The sequence below is a fragment of the Oryx dammah genome, unplaced genomic scaffold, assembly GCF_014754425.2.
Source record: "Oryx dammah isolate SB20612 unplaced genomic scaffold, SCBI_Odam_1.1 HiC_scaffold_4, whole genome shotgun sequence".
Taxonomy (NCBI): Eukaryota; Metazoa; Chordata; class Mammalia; order Artiodactyla; family Bovidae; genus Oryx; species Oryx dammah.
The window spans coordinates 74,058,404-74,072,340 of NW_024070188.1; positions in this window are offsets into that span (position 1 = coordinate 74,058,404).

Genomic DNA, 13,937 nt, shown 5'->3' on the forward strand with positions numbered 1-13,937 from the left:
ATTTACAATTTTAAAGAAAAAGAGGCACTCCATATTTTTTTATATCTTGATCTCACTTCAGTTCAGTTCAGTTCAGTCGCTCAGTCGTGTCCGACTCTTTGTGACCCCATGAATCGCAGCACGCCAGGCCTCCCTGTCCATCACCAACTCCCAGAGTTCCCTCAGACTCATGTCCATCGAGTCAGTGATGCCATCCAGCCATCTCATCCTCTGTTGTCCCCTTCTCCTCCTGCCCCCAATCCCCCCCAGCATCAGAGTCTTTTCCAATGAGTCAACTCTTCGCATGACGTGGCCAAAGTACTGGAGTTTCAGCTTTAGCATCATTCCTGTCAAAGAAATCCCAGGGCTGATCTCCTTCAGAATGGACTGGTTGGATCTCCTTGCAGTCCAAAGGACTCTCAAGAGTCTTCTCCAACACCACAGTTCAAAAGCAGCAATTCTTCGGTGCTCAGCCTTCTTCACAGTCCAACTCTCACATCCATACATGACCACAGGAAAAACCATAGCCTTGACTAGACGGACCTTTGTTGGCAAAGTAATGTCTCTGCTTTTCAATATGCTATCTAGCTTAGTCATAGCTTTCCTTCCAAGGAGTAAGTGTCTTTTTATTTCATGGCTGCAATCACCATCTGCATTGATTTTGGAGACCAAAAAATAAAGTCTGACACTGTTTCCACTGTTTCCCCATCTATTTGCCATGCAGTGATGGGACCAGATGCCACGGTCTTCATTTTCTGAATGTTGAGCTTTAAGCCAACTTTTTCACTCTCCCCTTTCATTTTCATCAAGAGGCTTTTTAGTTCCTCTTCACTTTCTGCCATAAGGATGCTGTCATCTGCATATCTGAGGTGATTGATATTTCTCCCAGCAATGTTGATTCCAGCTTGTGCTTAAAGCTCCCCAAATGTTGGCCTCATTAGTAAACTTCAGTATTTTTAATGCGTGCTGTAGTGCTTAGTACTATAATACTATTAACAAGAGGTGATTCTAGTCTGAGTATTACATTAAAGAGAGTAGCTTTCATGAACAAGGGTGTAACTATTATAGTGAATGTGTAGGAATCCTCGAATGCAGTCACAGGCTGTGGAAATTTGGTCTCTCATTCTTAAGTTTCTCTGTAGGCTTAGTCCTTTCCTTGTTCAGGCTGAAAGAACTAAAAGATTTTCTGGTCATTTACAGTTATTGTCTGGTCACTTTCAGGCCCAACCTAAAAATTAATATGCCTGGGTTGGTATGGTATTGAAGCTTGAACCTTCTCTAAAACTTCTTCCCTGTTCATCCATCCAAGATTAATACGTGAGCACAGAGTGAACTTCTGGAGTGATGGAGCCAGTACACTTTTGGAGCGTTTGCAATAACACTTAGCTGTTCTAATGAACACATGCTGTGCTACTGATCCAGAAGCAGGTGCATGAGCGAAGTGTGTGGCTCATGGGCCAGATGGAAATAAGTGACGCATAAAATCCATGCATGATATTTGCTTCCCAGAAAAGTGATGCATCGACTAAAGTTTTTCTGAATCGCTTTAAGACATCATTTAATGCCAGTAAAAGGTCTGCTAACTAGCTACATCCTGGGACATGTCCTGGGGTTGGTCTAATGAGTCTGTAAATAGTCTGTAAATAAGCATGATCCATGTATAATCGTAGTGTGAATGAGCCACGCTAGCAAAACTCCCTCATTCCCATTCTAATTTCTCATATTCAGTTCAGTTCAGTTCAGTCGCTCAGTCGTGTCCGACTCTTTGTGACCCCATGAATCGCAGCATGCCAGGCCTCCCTGTCCATCGCCATCTTCCGGAGTTCACTCAGACTCATGTCCATTGAGTCCGTGATGCCATCCAGCCATCTCATCCTCTGTTGTCCCCTTCTCCTCCTGCCCCCAATCCCTCCCAGCATCACAGTCTTTTCCAATGAGTCCACTCTTTACATGAGGTGGCCAAAGTACTGGAGTTTCAGCTTTAGCATCTTTCCTTCCAAAGAAATCCCAGGGCTGATCTCCTTCAGAATGGACTGGTTGGATCTCCTTGTAGTCCAAAGGACTCTCAAGAATCTTCTCCAACACCACAGTTCAAAAGCATCAATTCTTCGGTGCTCAGCCTTCTTCACAGTCCAGCTCTCACATCCTTACATGACCACAGGAAAAACCATAGCCTTGACTAGACGGACCTTAGTTGGCAAAGTAATGTCTCTGCTTTTCAATATGCTATCTAGGTTTGTCATAACTTTCCTTCCAAGGAGCAAGCGTCTTTTAATTTCATGGCTGCAGTCACCATCTGCAGTGATTTTGGAGCCCAAAAAAATAAAGTTTGACACTGTTTCCACTGTTTCTCCATCTATTTCCCATGAAGTGATGGGACCGGATGCCATGATGTTCGTTTTCTGAATGCTGAGCTTTAAGCCAACTTTTTCGCTCTCCTCTTTCACTTTCATCAAGAGGCTTTTTAGCTCCTCTTCACTTTCTGCCATAAGGGTGGTGTCATCTGCATATCTGAGGTTATTGATATTTCTCCCGGTAATCTTGATTCCAGCTTGTGCTTCTTCCAGCCCAGCATTTCTCATGATGTACTCTGCATAGAAGTTAAATAAGCAGGGTGACAATATACAGCCTTGACGGACTCCTTTTCCTATTTGGAACCAGTCTGTTGTTCCATGTTCAGTTCTAACTGTTGCTTCCTGACCTGCATACAGATTTCTCAAGAGGCAGGTTAGGTGGTCTGGTATTCCCATCTCTTGAAGAATTTTCCACAGTTTCTTGTGATCCACACAGTCAAAGGCTTTGGTATAGTCAATAAAGCAGAAATAGATGTTTTTCTGGAACTCTCTTGCTTTTTCCATGATCCAGTGGATGTTGGCAGTTTGACCTCTGGTTCCTCTGCCTTTTCTAAAATCAGCTTGAACCTCAGGGAGTTCACAGGTCACGTATTGCTGAAGCCTGGCTTGGAGAATTTTGAGCATTACTTTACTAGCATGTGAGATGAGTGCAATTGTGCAGTAGTTTGAGCATTCTTTGGCATTGCCTTTCTTTGGGATTGGAATGAAAATGACCTTTTCCAGTCCTGTGACCACTGCTGAATTTTCCAAATTTGCTGGCATATTGAGTGTAGCACTTTCACAGCATCATCTTTCAGGATTTGAAACAGATCAACTGGAATTCCATCACCTCCACTAGCTTTGTTCATAGTGATGCTTTCTAAGGCCACTTGACTTCACATTCCAAGATGTCTGGCTCTAGATTAGTGATCACATCATCGTGATTATCTGGGTCATGAAAATCTTTTTTGTACAGTTCTTCCATGTATTCTTGCCACCTCTTCTTAATATCTTCTGCTTCTGTTAGGTCCATGCCATTTCTGTCCTTTATCGAGCCCATCTTTGCATGAAATGTTCCCTTGGTATCTCAAATTTTCTTGAAGAGATCTCTAGTCTTTCCCGTTCTATTCTTTTCCTCTATTTCTTTGCATTGATCACTGAAGAAGGCTTTCTTACCTCTTCTTGCTATTCTTTGGAACTCTTCATTCAGATGCTTATATCTTTCCTTTTCTCCTTTGCTTTTTGCCTCTCTTCTTTTCCCGGCTATTTGTAAGGCCTCCCCAGACAGCTATTTTGCTTTTTTGCATTTCTTTTCCATGGGGATGGTCTTGATCCCTGTCTCCTGTACAATGTCACGAACCTCATTCCATAGTTTATAGGGCACTCTATTTATCAGATCTAGGCCCTTAAATCTATTTCTCACTTCCACTGTCTAATCATAAGGGATTTGATTTAGGTCATACCTGAATGGTCTAGCGGATTTCCCTACTTTCTTCAATTTGAGTCTGAATTTGGTAATAAGGAGTTCATTATCTGAGCCACAGTCAGATCCTGGTGTTGTTTTTGTTGCCAGTATAGAGCTTCTCCATCTTTGGCTGCAAAGAATATAATCAATCTGATTTTGGTGTTGGCCTTCTGGTGATGTCCATGTGTAGAGTCTTCTCTTGTGTTGTTGGAAGAGGGTGTTTGCTATGACCAGTGCATTTTCTTGGCAAAACTCTATTAGTCTTTGTCCTGCTTCATTCCACATTCCAAGGCCAAATTTGCCTGTTACTCCAGGTGTTTCTTGACTTCCTGCTTTTGCATTTCAGTCCCCTATAATGAAAAGGACATCTTTTGGGGGTGTTAGTTCTAAAAGGTCTTGAAGGTCTTCACAAAACTGTTCAACTTCAGCTTCTTCAGCATTACTGGTTGGGGCATAGACTTGGATAACTGTGATATTGAATGGTTTGCCTTGGAGACGAACAGAGATCATTCTGTCATTTATTAGATTACATCCAAGTACTGCATTTCGGACTCTTTTGTTGACCATGATGGCTACTCCATTTCTTCTGAGGGATTCCTGCCCGCAGTAGTAGATATAATGGTCATCTGAGTTAAATTCACCCATTCCAGTCCATTTTAGTTCGCTGATTCCTAGAATGTCGATGTTCACCCTTGCCATCTCTTGTTTGACCACTTCCAATTTGCCTTGATTCATGGACCTGACATTCCAGGTTCCTATGCAATATTGCTCTTTACAGCATCGGATCTTGCTTCTATCACCAGTCACATGCACAACTGGGTATTGTTTTTGTTTTGGCTCTGTCCCTTCATTCTTTCTGGAGTTACTTCTCCACTGCTCTGCAGTAGCATATTGGGCACCTAATGACCTGGGGAGTTCCTCTTTCAGTACCCTATCATTTTGCCTTTTCATACTGTTCATGGGGTTCTCAAGGCAAGAATACTGAAGTGGCTTGCCATTCCCTTCTCCAGTGGACCACGTTCTGTCAGACCTCTCCACCATGACCCGCCCGTCTTGGGTTGCCCAGTGGGCATGGCTTGGTTTCATTGAGTTAGAACAGGCTGTGGTCCTAGTGTGATTAGATTGACTAGTTTTCTGTGAGTATGATTTCAGTGTGTCTGCCCTCTGATGCCCTCTTGCAACACCTACCATCTTACTTGGGTTTCTCTTACCTTGGGTGTGGGGTATCTCTTCACAGCTACTCCAGCAAAGCACAGCCACTGCTCCTTACCTTGGATGACTCAGAAAATTTACTAAAACCTCCAGGAAGTTTGGCCAAAGGAAGTTACGAGTCTTGACCCTGCAAACAAAACCATTGCTGCTGTCGTCTTGCTTGTCTGCCTAAAATTTAATCTCAATTATGGCCATTCAAATCATAGCCAGGGGAAATATGGCATCTGGAAAGATAGCTATCTAAGGAAACAAAGAGTTCAGCTTTTAAAACAGGCTATAGGAATGTATGTGCAATCACTAACTTTCCCTCTTAGGAAGGCAAACCAGCACTCTAGGTCTCTCCCAATGAATACACTATGATCGACACCTTGGCCATAGGATGTTAATATCTGAAAGGATTCTCTATAACTGTGTGACTCCGGGGTGAGAATTGAGTAAGTGAGAGCTCTTTGAGTCTGAAAGCAGTTTCATGGAGGAGGCTATGCAGTGCCGGAGTCTCAGGTTTGGAGGAACATGAGTGAGCTATGACCCGGAAGAGCTTTCCCGGCAGTGACTCAGTGGTGGTTCTTCATCTCAAAATGATGCCCAGACATAGTACTCACATTCAGTGGCTCCTTCATAAACATTAGGCCTTCCCTGGTGGCTCAGAGGTTAACGTGTCTGCCTGGAATGCAGGAGACCAGGGTTCTATCCCTGGGTCCAGAAGATCCCCTGGAGAAGGAAATGGCAACCCACTCCAGTACTCTTGCCTGGAGAATCCCATGGAGGGAGGAGCCTTGTAGGCTACAGTCCATGGGGTCGCAAAGAGTTGGACACAACTGAGCGACTTCACTTCACTTCTTCATAAACATTTACTGGAGGAGGAACTCCTAGTGAGAGGCTGCATTGTGTAGATAGGGCTACACTGGCTAGCTCTGCCCCTTATTTCCTGTGTGATTTTGACAAGTTACTTAGCCTCTCTGTGTTTCCATTGCCTCATCTGCAAAATGATGAGTTGTGAGGATCAAACAATGGTTCAGCTGATAAAGAATCTACCTGCAATGCAGGATACCTGGGTTCAAATCCCTGGGTAGGATCTATCCCGTGGATAAGTGAATGGCTACCCACTCCAGTGTTATTGCCCAGAAAATTCCATGGGTGTAGGAGCCTGGTGGACTGCAGTCCATGGACTTGCAAAAAGTTGGACATGACTGAGAGACTAACATTTTCACTTTTTTCCCCTTCAGATGTAAAAGAAACAATTATGATAGTAATTGGCATTTAGCAGGGTTTATAAGTGTTGCTGTTGTTATTACAGTAGAAGTATTAATATCTTCCTTGAATGCTGACTTTCAGAATGTTGAAGTGGTTCTCCATATTTCATTAGCTCATTAGAAGAGTATAGAAGAGTTATAGCTTATCAAGATGATATTTTCATGGCCAAATAGCATTTGATATTTAAAAATCTTGAAGTTTTTTTTTAATTAACATATGCAGTCGAGTACTTAGTCATTAAATTTACTGCTTGCCAAACTCCATGCTAGGTACTAAGGAAACCAAGCAGTTAGTGAAAGTTAACGTGTTAGTCGCTCAGTTGTGTCTGACTCTTTGTGACCCCATGGACCCCCTGCCAGGCTCCTCCATCCATGGGCTTCTCCAGGCATGAATACTGGAGTGGGTAGTCATTCCAGGGAAAGTGAATGGTAAACAAAGTCATTCTTTCTTTTTCTTCTAAGTTTTTATAATCTAAATCCTATTGGTTAAAAAACATTTTTTTTTTTTTTGGTCCAGTCTCACAAATTTTCTGAAACCACTTTGACTTTGTATCTTAAATATTTATACTTTCATAAACTGGTCCTCACAGGGCCGTTTTGCAGCTTACTAACAAAGCTTCCATTAAAGAAGAAATTAACTGATGTTCAGTGTATTTGTATAAGAATAATTTCATTTTTTAAAAATAGATTAGATTTATTTGAAACAGACATTTGAAAAAAGTTCTAAGTGCATTATTTTGTATTTGTTTATTTCTCCCCCCATTGAGTGAAAAACAGAAGGCGTCTCAACATAGTAGGAGAGTGGGTGATTGAGGGTGCCCAGGCTGTGACCCCTGGGAGGTGCCTCCAGCAGGGCTGAGTGTAGCTGACACAAGCTGTCACTCCCTCTTCTGGGTTCATGAATGCCATGTACCTGACGGCATTCTTCTTTGTAAAGTCTGGATGCCACCTCACAGCCCAGCTCCAAGCAGAGCACTAAGTGACTCCCCCCTGGACACAGGGAGTCTTCATTTGAGGTGAGACTTGTTTTAACCCCAAGTCTGCAGGAGACTGTGGTTAGCAGTCAGGTACATGCTTACCTTTAAAGGCTCCATATTAGTACCTAGTGCTGGGGTAACTCAGTATTACAATCTGGATGGCTTAAACAATAGAAACACATTGTCTGCCAGTTCTGGAGGCTCCAAGTCCAACCTTGGAGATGAGGCAAGGCTGTGTGCTCTCCAAAGGCTCTGGGCAAGGAGCCTTCCTTGCTTCTTCTAGCTTCTGATGGTCCTGGCAATCCTTGGCTTGTAGGTGCAATCCTGTGATCGTCGCCTCACATGGCGTTCTCTGGGCGTCTGCACTCTGTCTTCCTCCAGATACAGTATGTCTGTATGTCTGTGTGGCTGTGTCTCTTTTCCTCTTGGAAGGACAGCAATCATGTTAGATTAGGGGCCCACCTACTTCAGTATGACCTCATCCATTACATCTACAGTGATCATATTTCCAAATTCAGCCACATTTGTGGAGCTGATTCCAGAGTGTGGGAAGGTGTGGGTTTAGCACCCAGGACATTGGGGGTGCCCGTGGGCTCTGTGGCAAGATTGTCAGGTGAGGCAATAGGCTCGTGGTTCTAAGAAGGACTTGAATTTAGTGGGCAGGGACACTATTCAATCTGGTACAGGCTTTGTCTTCTGTCTTCATCACACAGCTGGCTTTTCCCCAGTGTTAGTTGCTGGCTTGCTCTTGGAGGGTAGGAAAGAGGGCTGGCACGGGAGACAGGGGACACAAGTGATGGGGAGAGGCCGTGAGAGGCTCTGTCTGCCGGCAAAGGGTAGTGATGGTGGATGAAATGCTTAGAATACGCACCTGGGAGAGGTGGGGGCCTGCACACTAGGAAGAGGGACACATTTCACCCACTCACAACTTGGTTCACAGCTGGATCCAACCCACAACTGCAGACTGCCCTGCTTACCGTCCCTCCTCCACTCCCCTACCTCCCCACCCCACATCCCCTGTGTGGGGTCTGGCTTGTTCCTCTCCCAGCCCGACTGATTGTACAAGACCAACTAGGAGATAGGGACTTCCCTGGCAGTCCAGTGGTTGAGACTCTGCCCTTCCACTGCAGAGGTCACAGGTTTGATTCCTAGTCGGGGAACTAAGGTCCTGCCTACTGTGGGGCCAAAAAAAAATGGGGCATACAGCACAGTTGGTAAGTTAGATTCTGACACTGTTTCCTGAAAAGTCTCCACATTTCTTGGTTCACCAGAATCACAAATTTACTAGAAGTTTTATTTTCTAAAATGTTGGCCACAGTCACAGTCACAGTCCTGCAATATCTATGGTGACAGACATAGATGTACCCGGAGGCTTATCTTCACTCATTACGCTCTGCAGCATTTCTGGGCTTCTCTGTACAGAACCTCTTTCTAAGGGTTCAGATAGCCAAAGGGCATCTGTGGAATTTTTAATAATTCTCTCTCTCCGTGGGTTGAGCAGTTGAGGCAGTGAAGGTTAATGCCACTTATTACTTATTCTACAGCTTACTGCCTTGCAGTCTACACTAAGGACATTATGCACACTCACTTCTTGCCTCATTTTCTGGGCAGTAGCATTGTTGTGGCACCATGTTATAATTTTGCTTGTTTTTCAAACATAATGTATGCAACATATTGACAGATTTTTCTGTTATCTTAAACATAAAAGCTGGAAAGAAATACCATTCTCTGCTTTTTTCAACATATTATGTTTCCTAGGATCAACATAATTCTCTGCACAAGGTTCTGACAGACCATTCTCTTCCAGTTAAAATAAAAATTTTTTTCCAGTTAAGTAATTAGATTTCTTGGTGACATGATCAATTTACATATTTATGTAACTTCACAATTATGTCTGATCCTTTTATTATTCCACAACTGAGATGTTTTTGTCTGTCTGTAAAGGTCCATTCTTTTTATATTTCAAAACAATTGCCAAGTCACATCACCAGTTTCAAACTGTACCCTGAAACTCATACTGTGACTGAATAGTCATTTCTATAGAAATCGATGTATTTGAGTAAGCACTTATGGAGGATTGATGCTTCTGCTCCTGAGGTCTTTGTAGGGCAAAGCCAGAGTGAGAAAGAACAGAATAAGGCTGAGAACAGAGGGAGAGTCTGGGGAGTCATGAAACTTGTCCCCAAGTGGTCCTGGGCCGTGGCCCTCCACTCTTGCTGCACAGTGGACTCACCTGGGAACTTTTAGCACTGATGCCCAGGCCTGACCCCCAGAGACATTGACTTCATTGATACGAGGTGGACCAGCATCAGATTTTCATCCCACGTGTCAGGGAACCGGAAACTGCCCACCTAGTCGATGCCATATATAACTGCCAATTGATTTCAGAACATCTCAGTTCTCGAAGTGGAGAAGGGGAAAGGAAAAACTTCCTTCCTCACTTAAAAATAAAACCTGACTACTCCAGATCTGGAACCAGACTAGAGATCTCTGTGAGGAGTGGGTTTATGGTCCCTTGAACGTTGCTTGTGCCCCGAGGCTCTCTCACAATGACCCTGGCTCCACCAAGCCAAGCTCCAAAGGAAGGAAAGGGGATGCTCCATGTCTATAACTCCCTGGCTCAGTCCTAGGCTCACAGCCTGGCCCTAAAGGGCCTGTGCAGAACTGAGGAGGCTGGGACTTTGGGGTAAGGTCTTACTAATGACCAGACTGGAAGGTAAAAGATAAGATCACAGCTCCACTATCCAAAAAGCCTCAGGGTGGAAGGCAGGGTCTCTTGCAGCTTGGTTTCTTTCTCTTTCAAATGAGTGGAATTGTCAATCTTGAAGGTAGCTTATCTGCAGGGTTGGGGGCAGGTACTTAATGAGATAGCATTTATAATGCAGCATCTGACACATCATTGGCTATCAGTGATGGGGAGCTTTGGGGATTATAAGATTCAAACTATTATAAACCTGCGACACCTGCTTCAGATAAGACTAGCTTGAGGCCTGCTAACCTAGTTGTGGGTTCACTTCCCTCTTCAGTTCAGTTCAGCTCAGCTCAGTCAGTCAGTCGTGTCCAACTCTTTGTGACCGCATGGAGTGCAGCACGCCAGGCTTTCCTGTCCATCACCAATCCCTGGGCCTTGCTCAAACTCAAGTCCATCGACTCAATGATGCCATGCAGCCATCTCATCTGTCATCCCCTTCTCCTCCTGCCTTCAGTCTTTCCCAGCATCAGGGTCTTTTCCAGTGAGTCAGTTCTTAGCATCAGGTGGCCACAGGATTGGAGTTTCAGCTTCAGCATCAGTCCTTCCAATGACTATTCAAGGCTGATTTCTTTTAGGATGGACTAGTTTGATCTCCTTGCGGTCCAAGGGACTCTCAAGAGTCTTCTCCAGCACCACAGTTCAAAAGCATCAAGTCTTCAGTGCTCAGCTTTCTTTATGGCCCAACTCTCACATCCATACATGACCACTGGAAAAATCATAGCCTTGACTAGATGGACCTTTGTTGACAAAGTGATGTCTCTGCTTTTAAATATGCTATCTAGGTTGGTCATAACTTTCCTCCCAAGGAGTAAGCATCTTTTAATTTTATGGCTGCAATCACCATCTGCAGTGATTTTGCAGCCCAGAAAAATAAAGTCAGCCACTGTTTCCCCATCTATTTGCCATGAAGTGATGGGACCAGATGCCATGGTCTTCGTTTTCTGAATGCTGAGCTTTAAGCCAACTTTTTCACTCTCCTCTTTCACTTTCATCAAGAGGCCCTTTAGTTCTTCTTCATTTTCTGCTATAAGGGTGGTGTCATCTGCATATCTGAGGTGATTGATATTTCTCCAGGCAATCTTGATTCCAGCTTGTGTTTCTTCCAATCCAGCGTTTCTCATGATATACTCTGCATATAAGTTAAACAAGCAGGGTGACAATATACAGCCTTGACGTACTCCTTTTCCTATTTGGAACCAGTCTGTTGTTCCATGTCCAGTTCTAACTTGCTTCCTGACCTGCATGCAGGTTTCTCAAGAGGCAGGTTAGGTGGTCTGGTATTCCCATCTCTTTCAGAATCTTCCATGGTTTATTGTGGTCCACCCAGTCAAAAGCTTTGGCGTAGATATACCCAGCCCCTTTGCCTTGTGCTGGAGCCCATTGTAACACAATGCAACACACAGTACAACACGATGCAACTCAGTGAGGCCAACAATCCTCAGAGACACACAGGAATAAGAGGTGGATTTTTTTTATTTTTTCTTTTGTTATTTTTAAAACATAATTTTACGATTACATTTATTTATTTGTTTGTTTTTGACCATGCTGGGCCTTCGTTGTGGCTCAGGCTTTCTCTAGTTGCAGTGAGTGGGGCCAACTCTTCTTTGGGGTGTGTGAGCTTCTCATTGTGGTGGTTTCTCTTGTTGCAGAGCACAGGCTGTAAGGTACACAGGCTTTGGAAGTTGTGGCTCCCGGGATCTAGAACACAGGCTCAGTAGCTGTGGCACATGGGCTTTGTTGCCCAGAGGCATGTGGGATCTTCCTGGAGCAAGGATGGAACCCACGTCTCCTGGATAAGCAGGCAGATCCTTTACCACTGAGCCACCAGGGAAGCCTGGGATGTGGATTTCTAAAGGAAGGAGTCTTGTGCCATCCTCCACAGCACGTGGCGGGCAGAGTACAGAGGCTACACACACTTCTCAGAAGGTAAACGTCCTTCTGGGTCGCTAGAATCAACCCCCTTCTAACAGAGATTTCCAGAGGAGGAAGTGAAGACCAGCACCTCATTCTCCCAAGCTGGAGGGCAATATCCCACTATTATTGCTATTGATATTATTACAGCTGTTAGAGTTGGTAAGTCACGCATCATGACAACACGGGACCTGTGGCACAGGGATTTTCAGAGGGTTGTTCCTGAGCTGGTGCCAGTGGCTCATCTGGTCTGTTTCTGGGTCACGGCAAGATAAGCACAGAACGTGAGAGTAGATGCTTGAAAAATTTTAGAGACAATCGATGTTGCCAAGGGACCAATGGTACAGACAGGGGTCAGACAGCAGGGTTTGGAGCAGTCTGAGCGCTGTGACACTCGCTTGGTGAGTCGAAGTGCCCTGTGGGACCACGCCTCGGTCCATGATGACCTGGTCCTTTACCACACACAGATGGCCTGAGGTGGTAGCCTTTGGAATCATTCCTCATTTTGCAGATGGAAAAACGACTGCTCAGCCCACAGCAGAGTCAGGTGAGAGGAGAACTGGAGTCATCATCGGACTTCACACCTGATTCCTCAGCCACTGTCTCATAACAGCCTCAAACCAACAAGGTGTTGAAAAGCGGAAACTAAATACTGAAAGGGCGTTAGAGCTCCAGCTGGTGAGTGGGCCCTGGGGAGAACAGAGAGACAGTTATTTCTTTTGTTTACTATGGAAACATAGTAAAAACCCTGGAGCATCTCTGTAGAGGGGAGAAGTGTGATTTCCTATGATTTTAAAAGAACAGCCACCACCAGGCTGAGCCTATACTGAGGAGAGATGGGAGAGACCTGCATTTCTGTATATTTGTATTGGAGAGCCAAGGGAGGAGGTGGAAAATAGCATATAGCCAAAGTGGAGATTAGTTTCACTCATTCCCTATTTTGGGGCACCTAACATGTGGTAAGCACACTGTTCTTGGTGCTGAGAATATAAACTCTAATTAGCCACCTCCTCCTCTTCCAGAGTTTACAATCTAGTGGGAGGGACAGATGACTTAACAGACACCTTCTGCTGACAATGAGAAGCCTAGTGCTACTACTGTTTTGAAAAATGAAAGTGAAGTTGCTCAGTCATATCGGACTCTTTGTGACCCCATGGACTGTAGCCTGCCAGGCTCCTCCGTCCATGGGATTCTCCAGGCAAGAATACTGGAGAGGGTTGCCATTTCCTTCCCCAACTACTGTTTTAGGAAGTGGAAAAAGTGAACATAGGAGTCCCTGCCCTCATGAAATTTACATTCCGGCGGGAGAGTGAGTCAGTTAACAAGTACATATGCACTTTTCAAGAAGTCATTCGAATGAGAAGGAGAAAAGAAAGCAATCAAGGGGTGAGAGGGTGCAGACAGGAGGCCTGTTGAGGAGGTGACCTTGGAGCAGAGACGTGCTCACAAAAAGGCTTGATGGGCGATGTGACAGTTGATGGCCAATGTGCAGACATGAGAGCAACCCCGAGCTAAGACCAAGGACGTCTTGAAGAGCTTAGTCCAGGAGGTGAGACCTGAGATGATCCTGGAGGGAGTGAGGGGTCAGCCTTGCACCATGGGGAGCTTGGAAGGGGTGTTTGAAAGTCAAAGTGAAAGTTAAGTCGCTCAGTCCTGTCTGACTCTTTGTGACCCTGTGGACTGTATGTAGCCCACCAGGCTTCTCCGTCCATGGGATTCTGCAGGCAAGAGTACTGTAGTGGGTTGCCACTTCCTTCTCCAGGGGATCTCCCGTACCCAGGGGTTGAACCCAGGTCTCCCACATTACAGGCAGATGCTTTAACCTCTGAGCCACCAGAGAAGGGGTGTATAGGCACAGGTAAAAGTAGATGGTGAGTGTTCTCTATTTGGGAATCCACATTCAGTGAGATGGTGGGCAGAGTGAGGTATGTATGTGTATGTGCTGGGATGCGGAATGTTTGAACAGATGCTGGAGCAAAAAGCAAGGGCTGGAAAGCCTGTGTGCAATGCAAGGTGGTTCGTACTTTAGCCTGAGAGGAATGGGGGATATAGAGG